At 39.4% G+C, this 21,716-nt stretch overlaps 1 protein-coding gene across 2 annotated transcripts in view; it reads left to right on the top strand.

Moving 5' to 3' along the window:
- The window catches only part of GMDS (GDP-mannose 4,6-dehydratase), a 410,677-nt gene that overhangs the window by 368,781 nt on the left and 20,180 nt on the right, over positions 1 to 21,716 (top strand). The window lies entirely within an intron of this gene.

Genomic DNA, 21,716 nt, shown 5'->3' with positions numbered 1-21,716 from the left:
AGCAATGCATAGCATCATCTCAAAGACTGAAATCACTGGATGGAAGAGTAGGTGTTTTCATCCTCAAATCAAAGGGGATATTTTCAATGATATTCATTAGTTCAGCCCTGATGAAAAGTATTGAGATTATGTTTAATGTTTATTAAATTAGAGTTATTTAAAAGTGTATATCTTTTGCAAATCTCTGTTACAGAGCATATCTGTTGATTTAAAGGCATCCTGCTGAAGGTTTGCATTTCCAAACTTCATATGAATTTGAGGCATGACTAGTGGGATGCCAGATGAATGAAAATTTTCGCTTATGTTGATGACTGGCAAGAGACAGGATTCTATCTGCATATTTTAGGACTAATGAGAAGTTGTGTATTTTCTTTTAGCCAGCCCTCTTAAACTTCCATGGATAAGAAAAACTTTTCACAGCATTAAAAATAGTGCTGTATAAGAATTTAGTCAGCATCGTCTTTTGGAGGCAATACATGAGATTATAAATAAAATTAAAAAGTTAATTCAAAATGGGAAAGCAGATTCATAGTATAGGAAGGAAGAAGCTATGAAACAGGTTAGATGCTTTCTCTAGAAGGAGGACAAGTATTGTGCTTTTAGCCTCATTTATGTATTCTTCATATGCCACAAAATATTGTAGTCATGTCTGCTTTCTTTTGAGGTTTGGACATATTTAGTCATAACAGCAGTTGTGGCTTGCTTGAGAATCTTGCTGAGAATCTTTCTACTGAGTGTTTTACTTCTCTGTCTCATTAACCCCAGGACAATCCATTGCAGCATAAACGGTTGGTTCAGTTTTGGTAACGTAATCGCAGTTTCTCGTTTTGAGGAGAAATTACTGTATCACCATTTTGACTGTAGTGATTTAGGGATCTGTTTAATGTTGTAAAGCCTAAAAAAAAAATCCCAGAGTTATATTGAACACTGGGAGCTGTTCACACGTACATACCAAATCTAGGGAAACTGTATCAGTAGGTCCTACCTAAGTAAATGAAGAGGTGTATCTTCTTCTAGTTCAGTTTCCAGCTCTGAGAAACACCATAAAAGTGCCTTTTCCATCTCCTTTGTATCATTGTGAATACTCTCTTGCTTCCCAACTCCAAAGTGATTGCTTCAGGAGGTCTTATCCAGAAAGATCTCTTTCTTATTTCTTCTACTCTGGCGTTTTTATGTGTCAAAAAAAGACGCTGCTAAACACTGAACACTCGAGATTGTGTGTATAGAGAGGGAGGAGGAACAGCTTCTTCTCACTTGACAACTTAAATGCCACTTTACACTTCTGAAGCTGCAAGGGCTCAAAAAAGTTTTGGACTTGCCATCTTCTCATGGATGAATTTCATCCACACAGATCTCTAGCTGTTCAAGAGTTAATTCTGTGCTTTCTCAGAGAGTAGAATTTCCTCCTCCCTCATGTCTAATTGAAGGGTACATATCTACAATCTACTTTGAACAGATTTTGCATTTGCTGCGCCCAATGTAATATGTCAGATTAAAGCCTAATTGATATTAATTGTCAGTTTGACAGGTATTTACGTAATACACCTGTGATTTGTCCATGCTGCAACATCAAAGAACAATGTAGTCCATTGTCAATCTTGTAATTTTTTTTTTTCCATCTTGAATACCAGATCATTGTTCAAGAGTAAATATGAAGTATCTTTCAGGAGGTTTGCATTGGCATGTTTCCTCCCCAGTTGTGATTTGACTAACAATAGAACAAACCCATGCTGATTTTGTAATGTCAATTCCAAAATGATCAGGAATCACTTTGAAGCACATGTTTTCTGATAAGCAAGTTCCAAAAACAAACCTATGCTGGTTTTGTAATGGCAATTCCAAAATGATCAGGAATCACTTTGAAGAGCGTGTTTTCTGATAAGCAAGTTCCAAATTCTCATCATCCTGCTATGAAACGGTCCTTTTACATTTTGTGGCATGTGGGTTCTGACTCATCTTTGCATTATGCTCTTCAGTTTTATCTTGATGTAAGCCCCATTGACTTAATTACACTGGCATAAAGATGGAATGGGGAAATGGTGAACCACGCCCACCAACAAGTCCATCATAAAAATATGGGAGTTGTTCTTTTGTCTTCAGGGAGGTTTTCCCAGAATGGGGTGTCTCTTCTAGACAGACTCTTGGCTATTTTTAGCAACTTGCAAGAAAACTGAAGTGTATTCTCTGAATCATACCACAGTGCAAAAAGCAGATAAGCATCAGAAGGCTGTAACTAGAAATGGGAAATTATGAAGTAGGAACTTGAGGTCTTTGATAAGGCAGAGCATTAAGGTGCTTCAATCAAAGACAGTATTGAACATAATTCTGACATTATGTTTATTTTTAACCAGTGTGCAGCATATGCAGTGTACAGTTACCTAAAGAACCGACAAGAGAGAAAATAAGTCAGGATGGTAAGTTAGGGCCACACTGAAATACAATGGAGGAAATGAAAAAATAAATGCTATTTACACATCAAAATGCTAGGGGAAGTTACAGTCCCTGTATTACAAAGGACAGAAGATCCTTAGGCTTCAGAAAGATTTGGATTGTGGTGTTCTTGAAAGGACTGCAGCATGAATTCAGACAGAAAGTGCAGCAGAGAATGTGAGTTTCCCTCACCAGCCGAGGCATCTCTGAGGGCTGTTTGGGCTGGTTGTTTTCTCTGAGATGTGTAACATGATTCTCCAAACCCGAAGTTATGTCTAGCAGGCAGGATTTAACTTTTAACTGGCATGATTTCAGTTATATCAACAAAAGATCTCAGTCTCCTGCCACAAACAAACAACTCTAAATTAACTGGTCTGAATAATTGAACAAGGGGTTGTTTGTTTGTTTACTTCAATTACTGTTTGTGGTAGCAGTGGGTGGAAATGAAATCTTGCCACTGCTTTCTAACATCTATCAGATTTGGAACTTTGTTCCTCTCTGAACCTTTGTATTGCATGCAATTCTTCATGATATTTTTCCACTGCTACTTGCATCTCCCTTTATTTTTCATTCCTGAGATTCTAATATATTACACTAGGAGTTGTAGTACTCTTGATCCAAGAACACTATTCCCTTTTCAAATCTGTGAAACCAGGTGCTTGGATTTTTTTCCTAGTTCTTCCTTTATCTATTAACTCTTTTTTCCTGTCTTTGAATCCTCTATATTTCTCAGAATGGTATTTTTTTCAGGCAATGTCTTTTTATCGTATTCCATTCTCCTGAACCCTGTAACATAATTTGCATCGTTTTGTTTCTTAAGATATCCTTTGTTAAAGGTCCCCTGCTTTTCTCAATGCATTATCTTGCATGTACAGTTGCAACTACAACTATCTTTTATTTTAAGTATCACTGTCACCATTCAAAATCTATTATATAAAACATCATAAAAACCTGGCTTTTCTTCAGTTTTTCTTGCCTTGCAACACTTCCAGGGTTTACTGTTTGCTCCCATGGTATCAGCATCCAGTATTTGTTCTTTTGCTTTGCCCTCTCAGTCTGCTTAGTCTAGTATAGTCATATACTATAGTATAGTCTAGTAGTCATATTCTTAATTCCTGTACTATTTTGTGAGCACTCCAGCCTACTCTGCACCATGCTCCATGCTCCACTCTCCACCCTGCCAAGTTCAATATGCCATTCCCTATTCTGCTTGTTGTTGAACCAATGGAAACACAGTCTTTCCACCTTCTTCCTCATTCCCAAGTAATAAATGCAGCCGTAGTTTGCATAGGTAACAACACAGCTTAGAGCCTTTGTTCCACTTTCCATTCTTAATTTGGTTTCTGTGACCTAGTATTTGTCCCATGCTCAGCCATCACCTCACAGCTCTGAAGCTGAGTCACGGTCCAGCTCGACTCTGGAGTTTTTCCACTGTTCAGTACTGGTGCTGAGGCTGTGTTTTGGATGCTGTTTCACTGGTTCAATGCAGGAATCTGCAAGAGCTGGAAGTGTTTCTGCAGCTACCCAAAGTCCTGAAGGAGTTAGGGAGCCTGTAAAATACCTGCCCAGTTGACGTGTATGGTTCAGAGATGCTGTCTGACACTGCCTCATCCGAAGCTCATGCTGTGTGTTTAGCTACTGGCACTGCATATGTGCCTGTGTATCTGAGGAGGCAGAAACAGACTGCTGAACACTGTTTCATCAACTCTTGTGGGCCAAAAGTGTGAATAAGCTGTGTTTAATATGGTTGTCTAGGCTGTTTACATTGGCTTTTTGAACCGCAGCCAAATTAAATTTCTGAGGAGGCTGCTATTGCTTTCTAAAGATGTAACCCCCTATCTTTATTCATCAGCTCAAAGTTATTTACTAATCATTACCTGTGTTTGGCAGAAGAACAGCAAATAAATCAGACACTTTGTGTTTTACATGGTCTTGGTAAATGTGTATTAAAATACAACATCCTTTTATTTGAACAATATTAATAAGAGAGAATATTAATTATTATTAATGTTAGAATATTACTGTTTTGCTCTATGCCTTAGGAGATGACAGTCTCTGTGGTAGCATTAATTAATGTGTAGCTTGGCTGTGTAGGCAGAAAGCAAACGATCTCCTAGCAGGTTATTCAACATTAGCATACAGCCTTCCATCTCACACAGTACTTTCAAAGCAATTCTCATCCACTGCGCTGCAACCTTGTGCTAACCTTATGTTAACAAATTTATAACTTGGAAATTATTCTGCTGACATCAATGGTGTTACACCATGCAAAACCTGTTTAAAATTAGGTCCAAGGTATTTCAGTTTTAATTTTTAAAATGTGTTCGAAATAGCATTCACATGCTTCAGTAATTGATGGCTTGGGATTACTTTTCTCTTTCTAGTTCAAAATAAAGGTTTTGTGAAGGTTTTGAGTCTGGTTTTCCCCTCTCTTCTTTTTATACTTAAGTTCCTCCCTTAGGCAAAATCACTGATTTCCTATCTTCCCTTTGCAAAATTATGAACCAACAAACAGAGTTGTCTGCCAGTTCATTCTTGAATATAGATTCTTTTTAATGCAAGCAGAGCATTCAGGAATTTCCTGCTTTACAAAACAGAAACTGCCTGTCTGACTGTCTATCTGTGTACACCGAGAAACAAAAATACACTAGAAAATACACTAGAAGAACATTTAAAAAACTAGAAACCCCACATGAGTTAAAGGAACCTTATTAAGGTACAAAGTCAAACATCTTGAAGCTTGGTAATGCAAGCATTACAAGATCTTAGTTTTTCAGGGATTACCTGCTTGCTTTGTCTAGCCAATACCCAGAGCATGTGAGATGCTTCATGGATGCTGGACTGCTCAGAAATTTAAGCTATCTATCCGTAGCAGATCTGTGCTGTGCACGTGCAAACTGCCACATTTTTGTTTTTTCGAAGGCATGAGTTGACCAGGCTGGGGTGAACTTTTACCAGAATGGCAGAACACATCCACATGGCAAAGGTGAAAAAACCTACTTCATTTGAGTCCCAGATATAAAATAGTAGGATTGGAGCTTTCTATAGTGTCCACAGTTTTCTTTTGGAAGTAGCTGAGACATGATGGGGAAGTAACACCCAGGACAAACACCCGGGGGCCAGGGATGGAGCCTCCAGGTCCCATTCTTCCTCAGTTCCACCCAGGCTCATACAAAAAGGGGCTAGGGGCAAGAGGGACCTCTCCAATACACAAAGTCACAGGATACAGCTTTTCAGCACTGTCCTGAGAGGAAGAGGAAAAGGAGATGCAGGTGGACACACATGGTCCATCCAGGACTGCTGGAACACCACTGGGAAGCCTTTGTTAAAGGCTTGATAAGGCCCTGGCAGCTCATAAATGGGAGAAAGCTGAGCCCACCAGCAGCCCAAAACAAGCAAGCATTTTTCTTGTGAGACATTTTCTTGGTAATCTCCTTGGTGACACAGTAGTTGGTTGGGACCATCCTTATTGGTGTCCTATCAACTATTCCTGCTTAGAAGGAAGCCCTTGTTGGAGAGTTCAGATGAGCCAGTGGCCTAAAGTCATGTCAGGAGCATGTGTTCACTGGGAGGAGAGCCTCCTGGAAAGGAGTGAGCTTGTCTAAAATTTCCCCAAGCCCCAGAGTGGTTCTGTGAGAGCCAGGCAGCTGAGCCCAGCTAGCCTTGGGAAAGCAGGAGCCAGGAGGAGGAAGTGGTTGGGACTTAGGGTGGCAACTGGAGGCTCAGAGAGCAACTGCTCATGCAAATCCAACCTACATGGGTTGTGTGTGTTGCTAGTTTGAAGACACATTTTTAGAAAATTTTTAAGTAGCACCAGAGGCAGTGGTGTGACCTGTAGACGACATCTCCACTTGTAACTATGGAATGTAGAAGAAAGGGAGGAAAAAAAAAGAAAAAAGCCATGCAAAAGACACCTGTATGACTAATTCAGCTCTTCTGTAGAGAAACTTTCATTCCTTACAATTAAAGGGGAATTTCCTAATTTGGCTTATTTTTAAAAAGTTATTTCCTAGCTTGACATGACATTGATTTCTCCTTACATGGATTTCAGATTGCTCTGAACATTTAAGTATACTAAATTTTTACTGAAAATCCTTAAAGAAAAGCTCATTTTTCAGCTTCTAGAGCCACAGACCTTGAGCCTATGATAACTAATAATTTTACCTGTTGATCAGGTGTTACCAGTAACAATATTCATCTCTCTTCAGTTTCTGTATGTTACTCCTGCTTTATAGCTGTAGAGAATCACAATTACACTGGGATTTCTTTTCACAGAAAACTGACTTTAATACATCTATTTCTACTTATATGTGATAATGGGATGACCAGTATACTCTCCTGATTGTTTTCAAAAGCCAAACAGAACCTGAAGGTGCGAAGTTTTAACTCCTACACTGCTGCCCTTATAAGCTCACACATTTGTTTGCAGTCACTTTTGGTGAAAAAAAAGCCACAGGACAGTCCTTAAAAGTCATGTCAGTCAGTATTTTACATAGTGTATTTTACATATGTCATGCCTTCAGTGGGGAAAAAAAATAAAAAATAAAAAAAAAAAGATTTCTCAGTTTTTATTAAAACAGGCAAATCAAAATAATTCCAAGGTCAAGGTAGAAGGAACATAGCATCATTCTACTCATAAACCAGTGTCATGATTTTTGAAGGCTTGGGTTTGACAGCTGGTCACCTCTGTATGTAGCCTGCGAAGGTCCATTCTGGTTTTTTGGGTTTTCATGCATTGCAGGGAGGGTAGCCTGAACTTGTCCCACCCACTGATGGATCCTGCACAAGCATATTTCAGTATCCACCTTGATTTAGAGGGATTAGTTTGAACAAGTCCTAATGAATCTCCCAAGATAACATCCCCTGAGGAAGGCAGGAAACCCTTTAAAATAAGAATGTAGTGATGACTTTGCAACATTACATATAGCAAATTTATTTTCATAGGTAGTAGAAGCATTAACAGGGGAAATGTTTTTGCCTCCATTCTCAAGGATTACTGCACCTTGGCCCCTCCATGACATCAACAGCAGAGCTCCTGCCTGGAGAAGAAAATAGGAAATACAGAGTACTTACATTTTTCCAGTGAAAATACTTTCTCCCCCAGAAGACCACTTTAGTCTTCCTATTATAAAATGTAAACACTTTTTTATAGTTTGAGTATAACCACGCTTTAAACAGCTGCTGCCTCTCACCTGTGCTGCAGCTCTGTTTCTGCAGTGAATTAAGCCCTCTCTTCACAGACTGCACATCAATTGTGATTTTTTAAGTGCTTTGGGATCCTTTGGGTTGAAAAGTATGATATAAATTTAAGATATTAAATTGTTAAGAAGAATAAGAGCATTACCAGATGCTGATGCTCATGTTATAGCCATGCTGTTAACAGCAAGTTGGGAGATACACTTTGTCTCTGTAGCAGGTATCACATCGCAAAACCCTTTTCATTAACTGCACATTAAAAGTCATGAGGATGTTTAGCCCCAGCTAATCCCACTGTACAGCAGTCCAGAACCTTCCAGATGTTATAGCTAGGAATTTTCTTCTAACATCCCATTGTACTGGCATTTTTAGCATGCTTATATCCCTCTGCTCTTATACCACTGTCCTTCACTTAAATAGTTTTTTCCTTTAATGTTGCTATAGCATCTCCTCCCAAGTGGTGGTATAGCACATAGCTCTTTCACCTCTCAAGTTTTAATATGGTTGACTAAAGAAACAAAATTTGTCCTTGTTTTGTTTCCACATCCCTTGACCATCCTTACAACTTTTCTCTTTTTCTGCCCCAAACCAGTTGTTTTTTTCTTTTAACACTACCAAGTGTAGTTTTGAATACTAAACAGGATTTGATATAAGACACATCAATTAGTGTCTGGTGTTCTAGCAGTAATACTCCCCTACTTTTGCTGGAAATAACTCTACCCATACTAAGATTAGGTTTGCCTTCATGGTTGCATCACACTTGTGATTCACAATCACCTGTGATGAACTCATACCTCCAGGTTCTTCTGTGCACCAGTTGTTTCAGAATACAGTGAGCTTTTTGTTTTCAGTCTCTAAGTGAATTATCTCAAGCTTTTTCCTCTAGACTGTCAACTCTTCCATGGTGGCAGACTTCAAGATGAGCCAGTTTTTTCTTTCTAACCTGAGCCTCCCCTGTACTGATGTTCCTCAAATTTAAGTCATCACCAACCTTCTTCAGCTTGTTTGTAATATATTTGATTTAATAGAAAGTACCTGTAATGATTTGTAAGGCTGATAGTGACAAACCAAACCAACAACTTCATGCCAGACGAAGATTTTCCCTTTTCTGACCTGTTGCCACCTATTTATACATGTTGTTATTCCCTGGCTGTACCTCATCTTTTCCAGCTTAGCTGTCACTGCGGTTACTAGAAGGATAAACTGTAGAATCATAGCATAGTTTATGTTGGAAATGACCTCTAAGATCACTGAGCCCAGGCATTAAACCATCACTGCCATTGTGTCCATTAAACCATATGCCAAAGTGCCCTGTCTACTGATTTTTAACACTTCCAGGGATAGTGACTCCGCTAATTCCCTGGGTAGCTTGTTCCAATGCCTGGCAACCCCTTGAGTAAAACCATTTTTCCTGATATCTGATCTAAACCTCCCCTTGGTGCAACTTGGGGCCATTTTCTCTCACCCTGTCTCTTGTTGCCAGGGAGAAGAGACCAAGCTCCGCTTAGCTATACCCTCCTGTCAGGTAATTGTGGAGAACAGTAAGGTCTTCCCTGAGCCTCCTTTTCTCCAGGCTAAATAACCCCAGCTACATCTCGTACTTCTCATCAGGCTTGTGCTCCAGACCCTTCACCATCTCTGTTGCCCCTCTCTGGACATGCTCCAGCACCTCAGGGTTGGTGTCACTTGCAAGCTGGCTGAGGGTGCACTCGATCCCCTCATCCAGGTCGTTGATAAAGATGTTAAACAGACTGGCCCAAAACACTGACCCCGGGGGAACACCACTTGTGGCCAGCTGCCAGCTGGATTTAACTCCACTCTCTGGGCTCAGCCATCCAGTCAGATTTTTAGCCAGCATCCGTCGAATCCATGATTAGCCAAATTAGCCTGTATTGTTCCCTGTCATGCCACAGCTAAATCACATTTACGAACAAATGTAGAGCAAATGCTACTTAGATGCTTCCACATTGTGCTGTAAGCTATGAGACAGAAGTACCTTTTGTAATGTCAGGACATGGTTAGGTAAACCAACATTAGTCTAGAAATTTAAAGTAAATAGCTGACACCTCTTTTTTTTCTTTTTTTTTCCTCTCTGGATTCATTGTCAGGGTCACTGGGCTTGTTCTATCCCATCTGATCCCAAAAGGAGGGAAACAGAGATTCTTTCTGCAAGGCAAGCAATTTGCGAAACTCTTCTTTTAATGCTGTGTTTAAGTTTTGTCATCTAAATATGCACTTAACTTATTTGCAAAGAAAGGACCCTGCTTCAATTTGAACACAAAACAACTCTACATTATGTTCTAGACTGCTTTCTGCATGTGTATTATGTAAAACTGTGCACCCGGTTATTTTTTTTTCCATACCTGCATTTCCTTCCTGCAGTGGCATTTGTTTAACAAAAGTTAGATGCTGCTGCTTCTAAGACCAGCCAAGCTAGGGACTCAGGTAAATTAGTTGCTAAATAAACTTCTCCTTATTTATTTAAGTATCAGTAGTTTTGGTTGGATTGGGTTTTTATGTTAGTTTTGGAGGTAGTTTGTTGTCTGAATTATTTTTTACGTGCATATTCTTGTTATATTAGATTTCAAAACAGTAAAACAAGAATATGTATGTAAAAAAAAATTTCAGACAACAAGTTAGTAATCTTTTTGTTGCCTTTTTGTGCTTTATGTTTCAGTGCTCTGAAGCATGTTCTCTGTAAGAATGGAACCATCACATTTTGCTTATTGCTGCTGCTCCTTCTTCTTCTTCTTCTTTGCACTTCTAGCAGCAGTTCCACTGCCTGGTTTGCTACACTAGTGTAATCAACAGACAGCCCAAAACATCTGTTTTAAAACGAGCCATGTCACTCCTGGATATTTCTTTAATTTTTTCCAATTCTGGATCAGAGGTTTAGTCTTGCAGGGCTTTGACTACTTCTATACTTCTGCTAAAATTAGCAGGAATCTTCTCAGATCCAGTGTGTTTTTCTGCATCAAGGCCAGAGCACTTGCAACCTAGCGAGGTGGAGATCCATGTTCTGCTAGTTTATCTCCCATTGTTTTACCAACATTTGCATTACCAAACCACTGATTCAGCACTCCACTAATAGGCAGTACAGTTGAGTCAAGTATGATCCTTACAGTCCCTTTATTATAGCATGTTCCCCTTTATTCAGCCTAGATAAGCTTTGTTGGCCATATGCTGTACTGTATGCTATAGCTCATCTGCTGCTATATAGAAACTTTTGATAGGATTATCTGAATTATCCTCAGTGTAAAATAGACCAAAATTTATTAAAAATAAATTTGATATGCCAGGGTAAAGATGCTCATATTTTATGGGAGATCTCAGATATGTGCTATATCTGGAAGGGCTTTGGTTTGTGGAGTGCTGGGGAGGAATTCTTTCTAATAGGGAGTGAATTCAGTTTGGGATTTTTTTTTTTTTCTCATTTGTTTTATTTTTTAACTCTAGCTTTCAGTATTTGGGAACAACGGTGTGAAACAAACAGAAATCTATTGTATTTCTAGAAACTATTTTAGTCCTGTTTCCAACTCCTCTTGTGCTGACATTCTACAAACTGATTTTCTAAAAGGACTGTCACCATCAATTTTGCTTTTTTAAAGGACTTTAATTCTTTCAGCATGTTCATATGGTTTTATAAAGCCCCAGATACATGGCAAATCCCCTTGGTGTTGTAAGACAAGATTGCTGTTAAAAAATGTTTAGGCTTAGTCAGCTTCTTCTCACTACTGAAGTCATGAGGGACTCTGGGAAATGGTGTTTATACTAAGCTTAAATTGATAGGGCAAGTTTAATGCAATCAGGTCAAAGGTACAACTGCTTAGCTAGTCTCATCAACCACTCGGGTTTCAGCATCAGTTTATAAGAAAAGGCCTGTAATGATAACATCTGGCTGCGAGCGCATGGGCTGCATTCTGCGGGCGGTGATTGAATGTAATTTAATGGTGGGGAGGAGCAAACCGAAGGGCAGCTCCATTCCTCAATTACGATCCCCAATAGATAAGGTACAACTGCCAGACTTTGATCACCCCTGTTATCAATTCACTTGATGAAGAGCCTTTCTCCAATATAACCTGGACAGAGATGTCTTCCTTGGAGGAAGGAGCGTGGTCCATTGAAAAGGCTCGGGAGGAGGAGTGTCAAGTCCAGGACAAAACTTGGTGGTTTCCAAGTGCATATGTGTGTGGCTGATTGCTGGCCAGGCGTTACTTTGAGCGAGTGCTGAGTGACCCAGGACAGCGCTGAGGAAATGTGCGAGACAGAATAACGGATTGGGCTGCCCTCCTAACGTGAGAAAGCATAATGCTCAATTACATATTTCCTGCCTTGCACTATCTGAGTTGGTGTGTGGCAATTTAAATATTCAAGATTACTGCCAGGCAGACCCCAAAATATATGCTCATTAAGGGAACATAGATACCCAAGATATCCTGAGGGATTTTAATCATAGGCAAGTCTGGTCTGCTGATGCTAATTCAGACCTTGAGAGGGGCTTTTTTGTACAGAATACGGCTGGGTTTGCTGGCCAAATAGGATTGTCAACAAATAGGTATTGCCTTCTTTCCCTTATCTGTACTATATTTAAAATTTCCTACTATATAATTTAAATTTCTTTTGTGAAAAAGTTTTTACATTTTGATCCATCCTGGCTGGAATTTTGTTAAATGTCTGTCCCCAGCTGAAGAATTTGGGAAATTTCAGTCAAAATAATTTCCAATCATCATTTACAGAAAAAGAAATTTAAATGGCTTGTTGCCAATTGACTTTAGTAGTATTCTGCTTTGAGGCAGGGACTTGAAATGGGATTGATGCTGTGATTTGTATGTCACTGATATACTTCTTTTTTTTTCCTGTGAAAATCACTATATGTTATGAGATTTAGAAAAAGAAGCGCAATTTGCGCACACTTAACAAAATGTCTTTAATTTTTCCAGGTAAGATGTCAGAGTGTTTAATTCATATTCAGCATATTCAGCCTTCTTACAGTGCTAAATGGGATATGTTATTTCTGAGAATCATCAAGCATGCTGCCTCCATCCTCCATCTTACCATCAAGTTGAATTGAATAAATCTGAATAAACACATGGCATTTTTTGTGGTTAGAGGAACCACTTGGTACAGAAGATCAACATAGTCTCTCTTCCCAAGTTTGCTTATACTTTATGGCTTACACTGAGGCAACACAGACCTCAAAGCCTGCAAGGTTAGTGATTATCTGACCCAACTGTTTTCAGCAAAGGTCCTATTAAATTTCCTTGGGTTGCAAACTAAACAGGGAAGAAGGTTCTCAGTTACATGTCACCCAAAAAAGGAGTATACTCTCCTTTGTCTCAAGGAACACTTGTGGGTGGGCTGTCTGTGACTGACAAGATTAAGAAGATCCATAACAGCCAATGTGGGACCCAAATGTTGAATATACCCAGCCTCGTTTCGGCCTACAAGTCTTTGTAATCACATATGGCACAAGCTTTGCTCTAGATGAGGGCATGCATTTTCTTCCAATTTCTCTGCACAGGCATGTGAATTGTTTCCATAAGGATGTTCCTTAGGATGTGTTTACATTGGGTTTGCTGATACTCAGGTGGAGATGCTTGTCATTCATGTCAAATGAATATAGGACCATTCTTGGCAGTCAGCAGATCTCTGTGTTTATCTTACATTGTATAAGTAAGAAAATTCAACGTATAGCTTAGGTTGCTAAGATTTGCCAGTCTTTGTGAGGAACCAAAACCCAGGGAGACCATTCAACTTGCCACAGATCAGTGGCAGGACAGACCATGGAATCTGCTCTCTAATCATGGGAAAGCACAGTACTGCTCCTGGGCCAAGGCACACCCTGTTGTAAGACCAGCTCTTGTACATGATAAAGGGTAGCCTTTTGCACTCTTTTGTCCTGAGAAGTATATTTTACTGTGGGTAATTATAAATCATGGAGTAAACCTCTTTCTAATGGCACAGAAAACAGTTAGCCAAAGCATGGCTCACAATTCTTCCACAGCTTTTCATTGTCTCTGTAGGGTTCAGTGCTGAGCTTAGCACGTGTAATGTGTCTTTTCATATAGAAGGGATGAGGCCCTGCTTAAAGTGGTAATGATTATATACACCATACTTCTAAATGTATAAACTGCTTTTGAACAGACTGGAAAAGCTAAAATACCAACTGCTAAACCAATGAATCATACTTTGTAAGGGAGTGTTTTTATATATAGTATATAAGATCCAACTGTATATGTATAGGCAGAGTGAATACTTACACATCACATGTGTAAGATATAAATGATCCTGATGAACATGACTGAAGTAAATTATGTTAATGCTCCAGTTAGAACTATTTCTACATTAATTTCAAAATGTTTTTGTTATAGTGTAGATTCAATGTCAGGAAGATGAAGGAATCTGGGCTTTTAACTGCAACCTCCACATTGCAGTGTGACTTATGGGGATGTTGAAAATTAAACATTTGGTTTAAGCATTAAACACTCAAATTTTCTTTTTAAGTCCTAGACCTGTGTAAAAGCAGATTGGGAAATGGTTTACAGTACTTCCTATTGGGGGCTTCCACACGAACAATGTCAGGAATGACATCACTTTTCTGCTAGTTACTTTTATTCCTTTTCAAGAAAAAGTCTTTAAAATGCCAGCATGCAATGTTCCTGGTGACAAGTGATAACCTTTATGAAAGGTCTGTTTTTCTTTTAAGAGGGAGATGCTTTCAGCCAACCTCCAAGTTAGTGGATTTTATCAAGGGAAGTCACCATTCATCCCCAAGTCTTGCCAGCCCTGAAAGGTGTGGAAGGATTAATCATTAGAGGCAGTTGTTGTGTTCTTGGCTACTCTTCTCCCTATTCAGAGTTTGTCATGAACGATCTTGCAATTGGTCTCATGGTGAATGGACCTATCTGCTGGAAGGATGGCCTAACCCATGGTGTCACCTCCAAGTAAGGTGACCTCCTCATTCTTTTCTTATTTCATGCTCCAAGCATCTATTCCCAGGTGAAAGACCAAGGAAAGAAGTCATCCTTCGTGCTCCCTCTGCCACCAGTGACATTAGACTCCATCTTGAAAGCCTTGAACCTGGAAGAGGGAGTACCTAGCACACAGTCTACAAGGGTGATGGGACAGAAAACAGAGTGGGAGGAGTCCCGATGGACAAGCATGAACAAAAAAAAAATCCCTTCAGAGAAGTGGGGAAGGGAAGAAACAGCACGAGTCTGAAAACATCGGTAGGACAATATGTGAGAGACAAAGGAAACAATAAGACAGATAATCTGTTTAGGTTTACAGCAGACTCTGCCTTCCACTGGGTAGAGTAACCAGTATCCCCATCTGTGGTTGGATATGTAGCAATACCTGCAAGGGTAGGTTAATCCAGCTTTATGTTCCCTCAGTCTGAGCTGGGCATGTTGACTTAGGCAACTGTAACACACATTTATTTTCTCCTCAGAGTGTCATGAACTCTGTGGGAGGGTCAGAGTTGCTTTATCTCCTTGTGGCAGGTCCTTCTGTGCTCTCCAGGGTCTTGGAAAGGTACCCCTGTTGCAGAACACTCCTCCAATTTTCTGCTACTTAAATGCACTGAAACCTATAATCTCAGATAGTCTGCTATAGTGTTTCTGCATAAATTATTTGGGAAATAAACAAAAGCATGTGGATTTGGTACAGGCTAATTCTTATTTTTAAATAGAATGTAATTTGCTATTGGCAAATTAATCTCATTTATCCTAGTTTCATTTGTTTAAACAATGTGAGTAGAGTTATTCATGTGTAAAGGAGTTGGCAAATGCTGCCAAATCCACTAATAAATCTGGCTGCTGAACACAGCATTTGGAAATGGAGTTATTTGCCATTCTCATTTTGTAGTATGCTAATTTCCACAAAAAATCCACTATGATATTAGAAAAAAATATGTCTTCTCCTGGAGAAAAAGCAAAAAGAAATTATTAATCTGCCAATATTGTATACAAGAACTAGCAGAAAACTGTAGTGAGCAAGACAGATTTGCAGGACTCTTCTCTTTTGTCAGCAGTGGAAATGGTCCCACAGACCTGTTGCAGAGTATTTTTATAATCCAGTTCTGTATATTCATATTCATCTTCTCATTTTTAGAGCTTTCAGTTAAAAGTTACTGACAGCAACTCCAGCTCCAGCTCTTATATGCATCCATGCCTGTGGCTAGAGTAACTTTATAAATCTTTGCCACACTTAAGAATTCTGGGTTAGGGGATCCCAGACGCTTCAAGACTGAAGTGGCTGCAGCATTGTGGAATATCACAGTGGTGTCATCTTCATAAGGGAGCTGTGGGCTGCCTTGGTGGCCTGCCAGAAGCCCAAGGGCTGTCTCCCATTTGCATGAAATGGCCCATATTGCCACCCTTGGCAGCACCACAAAGGCCGTGTGTCCTACAGACCGTGCAGGTCCCAGCACGCAGGGAGCCACCTCACTGCAAGCAGACACACCAGGAACTCTGGATTTTCTGCAGCCAAGGTACCTGTCTGCCTGCTGGGGTGACAGCGAGCAGCATTCCAGATGTACCACTTGTATGCTAAGCAAGCAGTTAAAAAAAAAAAAAACAAAAAAAAAAACCCAGCAGTGCAGCCAGTATAATTATCTTTCATCTCACCTGAGTTCAAAAGCAGGGCTTTCCCACTGCCACTCTGTTTTCTTAGCCGTCTGCTCCAGAACCACTTTGGCTGTTGGTGGTTTCTGTGGAAAATTAAAGGGGGAAAGACTGTCACAGCTTCCTAATGGCATCTAGGGATTCTTTCATATGCTAAATCATTCATATCTTTTACAGTTTAAGTGTGATGACATCATATACATAATAGCCATACAGGACTGCCTGCATGTTGGCAAATAAATGTTAGAATTCATGACAATCTTTTTTTTTCTCATGCCAAAAATGACTAAATAATTCAAGTCCATTTTCTCCAAGAGCTTTCCCTGTAAATTGAAATGCCTCTGCTTCTACCTGTTAATTGCTAATAGACAAGAGTCCACAGATACCTGCATGTTGCAAGCTTTTATTTTTTAATTATTTACAAATTATAATAGAAGAAGCATAAAAAGAATTGTTATGGGAAATTATTTTCTATCAACTCTGTATACATTTGCAAATGAAAAGTTTCATTTCAGCTTTGCCTAGGGACTCCTTGTAAGAACTGTATTGAGCTATTACAACTTCAGATCAATAACTTAACTTTTTTTACTTATGCATTTACTGTACAAATGTTGTCTAGTTATCTCTTCCTGTCTTGATGCTGTGGCTTTTTGGCTTATTGATACTCTACCAAGTATCTGTATTTCACACATTCCAACAACTTTATATCACTGTAGCACACTTCATTAGCCAAGCAAGACTGAAGCCAGACAATTCGTTTTCATTACATATGGAACTGATGTTAAGTAAACATGAAAACTGAAACAGAAATATGTTCAAACATGCTTGTATCATTTTATTACTTTGATTGTATCTCCGTGCATGACTGCATCCTCACGTGATGCTGATACAGGGTGTATTTCTTCTTTCACTCATGTAAATGTACATGTAGTCTGCTAAAAGGAAGATCTGTTTGTGGGTTGGGTTTGTTTCAAGGCTAACAAAAATTACGTCAATTTAAATCTGTTTAGGACTTCAAAAAGGCAATTTGTACCATGAAGTGGCTCTCTATATAATTTTGTTTCAGTTTTAGGGAAGGAAGTTAGTACATCCATTCACTGCTAGCACTCATGAATTTGCATATCGTGTAAGATCGGTGTACAGTATCTCTGAAATACCAGAAAATGCACCAAGCTTTGTATTTGAAATTAAGCCAGCAGCCTGACCTGATAAACTCATGGTGTTCCATGAACCCTATGTGGCTGCATAAAGGTGACACAGCAAAATCCACAAGTCCTACAGGCGTTGACTTTGGACAAAAATGCCAACCTTCACCTCTTGGAAGTCCAGTGATGTCAGCAAAACAAGGCTAGCTCGACACATTCCTGAAAGCCTGGTTTAAAAATCCCACTTAAGCAGACATCCCAGTGTTTGCTTTTATTAGGTGTACTCATGCTGTTTGGTGAAACATAATTCCCTGTCCATGACTGGTTGCATCATGGTTTGCTGTATCCAATAACAGAGATATTCACTGTCCTGGGGCCTTTATGCTGCATGCCTCTCAAAGTGTGTAGCAGTGGACACCCACAATGAAGCAGGAGTTTGCTTCCCTGTTCATATGCAATATTCCACTTGCAGAGTGAGTGTTGTCAGTAACAATTTCGGCAAACATAAGGCGTGGTCAGAGTTGTCTTTGCAGAAGAATGGGAAACAAAATCCTCAGTTTCTAGCAGGTGAAATATGACCCTCTTAATCAAGGGGATCCACTGGACATCTATTTCAAATTTGACATAATTTAAACTCGTGCATCTCCTGTTTCTGATTACAGTGCTATTCTGAGTGCTTAGATTTCAACACAGTAAGAAGTCTGCAGTTGAAAGGGAAGTATTTCATTTTTACCTCCTGCGAAGCTGTGATCCCATGGATGTACTTTAACTAGCTAGAAAACAGGTCCTATTTATCTGAAACAACCCCAGATAAGATACCCAGTTGGCATCCCAACCCATGTCTCATCTTTTCTAGCACATTACATTTTCAAGCAAATAGGTCAAATTCCTTCCCAGCATAGCTTCATAGAAACCCGTGGCTTTCAATCAGCAGGTAGCCAAATATAAACACTGTTATGGAAAAGGTTCATTTGGAATCAAACAAGGAAAACTTTTGAGTTAGAATGATACCTGAAAATATTTGCTCAGTGAGATGAAGACATTGAAATACTTGAGTAGATTCACCTTAGAGTTTATACTTGCTCTTGTGCAAACTTCATGATGGATCAGAGCCATGGATACCCACAGGACTGAGCAATGCAGGAGAACAGTGACCAAAGTCTACTTTGCTTCAGTGAGCTGTCTGCAGATGGCCCTCAAAATGGACATGCTCACTGGGAAAATGAAATGGCTGTAAAGTGAGCAATGACCTAATGTATTGCCTTTCCTTCAGGACATGGCACCTTTTTGAACATACATGAAACTCAGGTGGGAATTAAACCTGCAGAAATCAAAGTCCTGTCTCCACCAGCTTCCATCTGCTAATAATTCCTCTCTTAAAGTAGATTTCTTTAAAGGTCTAAGGTTTCTTTTCTCCAGTTCATATTTAAATGATGCAATGACAGGAGACACCCTAGGGTGTTACCACACTTCAAGAGGTGACTTCAAGGCCAGCAGCACTCCCTGCATGCAACACTATCTTGCCATATTGTCTCATACCATTGTTCTTTGTTGCTTAAATATTTGGAGAGGTGTGTCATGCTTTGTTATTGCCCTTCAGCCTTTTGGAGAGCACAGAAGACAGATCTCTAGTGGAATAGTTCAGCACTTGACAGTGACTTCAAAATTCTTCACCCAAGATTTGTCCAGAACAAAGCATTTCACAGGACATACCAAATACCTTTCACACCTCTAGTAATTTGTTCAGTTTATATACATTTTCTTTTGATTCATTGTTGCTTCAAACTACATTTTAGGAAGAGTGACAAGAGTGAACCTATGGAAAGAGATCCTAACTTTTAGACCAATATAAACTACTAGGAGCTCTGCTAAATGCAGAACTGCCAAAATCAAAAACAGGTTTCTAAGGTTCTTGGCACAGGGGAAGCTGCTTGAGTTTGGTTTCCATTAGTTATTTAGCACTTCTAGTATTTTTGTTGCTTCTGTTGCTTCATTCAGCTAATTGCCAGGATCTTGAAGATTTTATTCCATGGAGACAAATGCTGTATTATTTTTTCCAAGCACTGTTAAATCAGCAGGAGTTACTTCTATGCAATATTATAATAGCATTTGCAGAAATACGATATGTGTTTATTACTCAGTTAAAACTATGTCTGTGGCCAAGCTGTGTCAAAGTGATATTGTCATTCTTCAATTGCCAGTGAAAAAGTAATCATACGCTCCAGTTTGTGTGAGCATTGCTCCCCACACACATACTCAGCCACTCACAGGTCCTACTTATTAAAAGCTGCTTTCTCTTTGGCTGCCAGCAATGAAAACAGAAATGCCTCCTTACATTAGTGTCCATTTTAGACACTTACTTGGCAGAAGTATTTCTCGTATCCATTTGCAGGTGTTTGTAAGCACTGCCCATCATTTTGCTCAAGGACAGAAATGGTCTCTGTGACAGCCAAAGCACACTTCCAGATCCAGGCCTCAAGAAAAGTGTAGCAAGTGGTAAAAATTTGACCTTTGAGCATCATGAATAAGAGCAAGCAGGCTATGAGGCAGCAGCAGCCATATGTTCATTACCTTTGACTTTAGAATGTTTGGCAGAGATGTGTCAAGTGTCTCATTCAGCTCTTCACTGCTGTGCAAACATCTGTGCTAAAATCTAAACTTCCCTCATGTAGAATTTAAAGAGAAAACAGCATTCTCTTAAAAGAAGACTCAAATCTCAGTGATCTGGCATAAGAATGGAATTTAAGGTTCAGAGTAAGCCCCGAGTCATGCGGCAGATGGATCCAGTTAGTCTCAATTAAAATATGAGAACATCAGGCTGGTTTGGCAGAGAGATATTGTGGCAGGGGTGGGGACAGAGCCTTCAAGGAGAAAGTGTACTATTAAGCCCTAGTCTTGCAAAACTAACAAATAGTTAATTTAAAAATACAAATGTATGTATTGTTACTGAAATTAACTATAATGAAAGAGATATTTTGAATGTTGTACTAAAAGGTGCAGGATGGACTCTCCTAAGCTGCAAGCAGTATTAGATAACACCCTGACTTAAAAAACCAAAATAAGCAAATTTCTTTCCCTTTCCTTGAGCTTCATCAGAGTGTATCCAAACTTTTATTGTAACAACAATTGAAAACATAAGCAGATAAATGGAGGCTAGCTCCTTAAAAGCATTGTAGAAAAAGCATCAAATTCCAGTTTGATTATCTGGAAAAAGGAATTTCTCCTTATAAAACAGAAGCTTCTGTCTTCCTGTGTGTGAGGACACTGCTTACATACTGTAGAGAACAACTGGAATAGAAGAAATTAATAATCATGTGGAAGACAAAGAAAGGTGGCTCATTTTTTTCTTTTTTTTTTCTGATAGCTGCTGCTTGCAGTAATAGAAGCATCTAAAACTATGTGATTCCAATGTATTTCTTGATTTTGTAGATATAGGACTGTTTTTCAGAGTTCTTATATTTTTACAATGAAACATGAGTTTTTAAATAGAAATACTTCTTAACTTGACATAGCAGTGTCTCCTCTGCAGAATGAAATAGCAGTCCTCAGATAACTTGAATATTGTAGAAACAGTGGCAACACTTGCATGCATCTGACTTGCTTTCTGTGGACATAGGCAAGACATTCATTGCTTATTTTAAACTCCCAGTTTTTAATTACACCTCTCAGCTTAAATTTGGTAATTATGATTTAAAAATAAACAAAAGAGTGGAAGAAGATGTATTGCTTGCTGTCTCCATTCTGTAATTCAGGCCCCACTTCATCCCTCCCAGTGCATTTGTTTCCACCCCATTAGTACTTTATTACATGCAGCATGATCTAGGTCTTGAAGGGGCATTGTTTGCACACAAACAAGCAGGTGTTAAAGTTCCTTTTATCATCTTAATGACACATAAGCATCTCTAGGGCCTTCAGTGAGGACACCTACTTCTCAACAGAGAGACAGCTCATCCATTTTCTAAGTGTAGTCCCTATTCCTGCCCATTTTGTCCTTATGGATGTAGAGCAAAGCACTTTCCTCCATCACTTAATCTTAGTTTCTCTTCATCCATGCTGTTCCCCAATATCTGTAGGGTAAGATAGCAAAGTAAAAAGATAAAGTCAGTCCCTTCTTCATCTCTGTTTCTTGCTACCCAGCACATGTAGCTCAGTGATTTGGCAGACACAGAGACACAGCTGGCTTTGCTGACAGGTATCTGCTACCCAGAGACCCCTTAGTACCCAGTTGGATCTCTACAGGAAGTATTGCAAAAGGACAATGCATTTGTGTGACTGGGCTAAACACAGAGGGAGGGTTTGGTGCCTAGTTCAGGGTGTATGG

This window comes from Parus major, chromosome 2 (assembly GCF_001522545.3).
Source record: "Parus major isolate Abel chromosome 2, Parus_major1.1, whole genome shotgun sequence".
NCBI lineage: Eukaryota > Metazoa > Chordata > Aves > Passeriformes > Paridae > Parus > Parus major.
This window is presented reverse-complemented; position numbering and strand designations above follow the sequence as displayed.